Source organism: Sinocyclocheilus anshuiensis, unplaced genomic scaffold (genome assembly GCF_001515605.1).
Source record: "Sinocyclocheilus anshuiensis isolate Anshui unplaced genomic scaffold, SAMN03320099.WGS_v1.1 C33210759, whole genome shotgun sequence".
Taxonomy (NCBI): domain Eukaryota; kingdom Metazoa; phylum Chordata; class Actinopteri; order Cypriniformes; family Cyprinidae; genus Sinocyclocheilus; species Sinocyclocheilus anshuiensis.
In genome coordinates this window covers 1,275-4,162 of record NW_015622070.1, presented here as the reverse complement: position 1 = coordinate 4,162, position 2,888 = coordinate 1,275, and the positions used below count along the sequence as shown (strand labels likewise).

General features: G+C 34.2%; 1 long non-coding RNA gene across 1 annotated transcript; it reads left to right on the top strand.

Moving 5' to 3' along the window:
- Nucleotides 1–639, top strand: LOC107683350 (uncharacterized). Its single transcript, XR_001633711.1, has 3 exons — nucleotides 1–36; nucleotides 145–235; nucleotides 334–639. It is a non-coding gene; the product is annotated as an uncharacterized LOC107683350 (long non-coding RNA).
- The last annotated feature ends 2,249 nt before the right edge of the window (nucleotides 640–2,888 follow it).

Genomic DNA, 2,888 nt, shown 5'->3' with positions numbered 1-2,888 from the left:
TCGGACATTGGCTCGCTGTCCACACTGCAGAAAAGTGTATGTTAATTATTATCCATAGACCTTCCTCTATTTAGCACCAGCAGTTACATTCACTGGCTGCAAGTAAAATATTGGCATGTCATTCCATTCTTTTCATCCATACAGTTCATCGATTGGCCAGAGGTACCCTAGAAAGCGGAGTTTGATATGTTTCCTGCTGTGCTTGATCTGCATTATAACGACTGCAGGATTGATTGTAAGAATAAAAGCATTTTTAGAGTTCATTATTTCAAAACGCACCGTCATTTCAGAATACCAGGAATCCTCTTTTCTGTGTTCTGTTTCTCTTTTTAGGCTGGCACGTGGTGGAAGGCACTGAAATATAAGGGGATTTATGCCTCCTGGGTATTTTTCATTCTCCTGGTGCTGATCACTTTGGTCCGAGCTTTACATTGGGCCTGCATGAAAATCAGTGAACCGCTGCACAACTACTCATCATAGGAGTGATGAATGTGGAGGAGGAAGGGGTAGAAATTAAGTGTAAGAGACGAGAATAAAGAGAAAACAGAGCAAAAAGATTTTAATAAAGTGATGCTCTGTCAGGAAAACATCCAAGTCATATTTCACCCCAAAATCAATGCAAAAAAAAAAGTTTAATTTCACAAAAAAATTTAATAATTATAATTTTGGGTTATAATAATAATAATATCATTTTGATTTGGGGTGAAATGTGACCACTTTTTCCCCCTTTTTTTATTTGTATTTTTTCAGTGCTCTGCTTTTGAACCCTGCTCTTCTCTGAACTGATTTCAAATCCAATTTGCCCACATTGCTAATGGAAATCTGTTTCCTAAACACTGCAGAATTAGAAAAAGCATTAAGCCTTGTCAGTAGGACAATAACTTCTAGTTTAGTTGCACAATCAGTAACTACTGAAACAGGCTATTTTTGCTCCATTAATTGACATTACTGTGGCATCACACAAATATATTGAAACGTTACAGCTAGAATGAGAGATTGTGGCTGAATTGCTGACACAAAGTGTAAGTGCCTCATGAGACAATGTGCACTGTTGTTAAAACTTAAGCAATTTTTTCATATATGAAGGAACTGCAACTTTTAGCTTTGTTGAAAATTGTACCCTGGCCTGGCACATCAAATGAAGGGTATGAGCAAGAAAAAGGAAATGAAAACACACTGAAACATTTGGAAGGTTTAGAAAAGAGGAAAAGCAAAACTTTTTTTTTTTAGACAGTGCATTTTAGTGCATATCACCTATTATTGGAATGTGCTATAGATTGGACCATAGGCAAAGATGAATTGATTATTCTTTCGGTGTAGTTTATTGCTTTTCCGTAGATATTATTCAGTGACTCTATAGGGGTTTCTTCTTCTCTGTGGCCCAGGTTTAGACCAAACCTTTACCTTCCTTTTCTTCCTCCTACAGCATTCAGCATGTCTTACTGTATATCTCCACCCTCAAATTCAGCTTCGGCAACAAATTATGCTTTGCTTACTAACTAATAATGTTCAAATATCCAACACAATGCAATATTACAGATCATTTTGAGATTTCTAATGATCCTTGTTACCTTTGTTGATGCTATTTTTAAATCAGGCATTGCTGCTCATAATTTGTACCTCTCTGTGGTTATATAGGTATATAGCTGCATTAAAATCTTCTCTTTTATATGCTACGAAGACCTTCAACATTACCTATTAAAGTAGTAGGGGAAGACAATTTTTTTAAATGACAATTTTGACTTTAAAAAATTAATTTTTATTTTCTCTCTTTGGCACAATCTGCACATACAAACTTAAATGCTACTGACTAAATACTCATCAAAGAAAATTGCTGTGATTAATATCTACACTGTTTGAAAAAAGTGTGCAAAAATTGTACAACAGTTTTTCACTGGGACAACTTTATACCTTATCTAAATGTAAAAAACAAAACAAAAAAACAATAGTACTTTAGAGTAATAATAGGCCTAGAACCCTTTGGGGGTAAATAAGGTACAAAGTTGTACCAGTGACAAGCTGTTGTCATTTTTTGCACATTATTTCGAACATCGATTTGTACATCAGTTTACATCAGACATTACATCGATTTGTAATCAGATGTAAATGTACCGGCTGACCAATCACAGAGGCTCGTTTCCAGCTGAAATGAACTTCTTGCACTGCACTCTTAAAGAAGATAGTTACTAATAGACATAGTACTTGTACCTGTACCTATTCTGTGAAATTCAGAAGTGACCAGTATGTTTTTATTTTTGCAGAGTTTGATTTGTTTACATGAGTGTGCAGTTGTAGTACTGTGCATTTACTCTTAAATTTTTATTGAAAATGCTATATATATATATATCGATATATATTTTTGCGCTACATTTTAGCGATTTCGCTAACAGATTCTACCCTTGTCATTGTTGATAATTTTTGTATTTTCCTTTGTGACTAAAATGTTTTAATCTCTTTTGAGTATCTGTGTGTGTGTTGGGAGTTCTTACTGTTTGCACAATTATTTTAACTGACAAACAATGAAATACTACAGTGAGGATAAAAACCTCACGTTTGGTAAGTTCAAGTCAAATGTTAATGTCATAGGGATAGTTCACCCAAAATTGAAAATTGTAATTTACTCACCCTGAAGTTGTTTTAGGAATGATACTGAAAAAAAAAATGTCATTGTGAAATCTGTGATGTGATTTTTGGCATAAAAAGTGTGCAAGTGATTATCTTAGCTACCAGAGAGAAGTTGCTTATGAAGGTTACAATATGCAAACATTCAACTGAACATTGTAGTGGTATTATACCTCATTTATTACCTTGCAAAAAATGTTTTAATACATATCACTACGGTAGCACAGATGTCAAAGAAATAATTGCTAATGTTTTCCAGCCACACA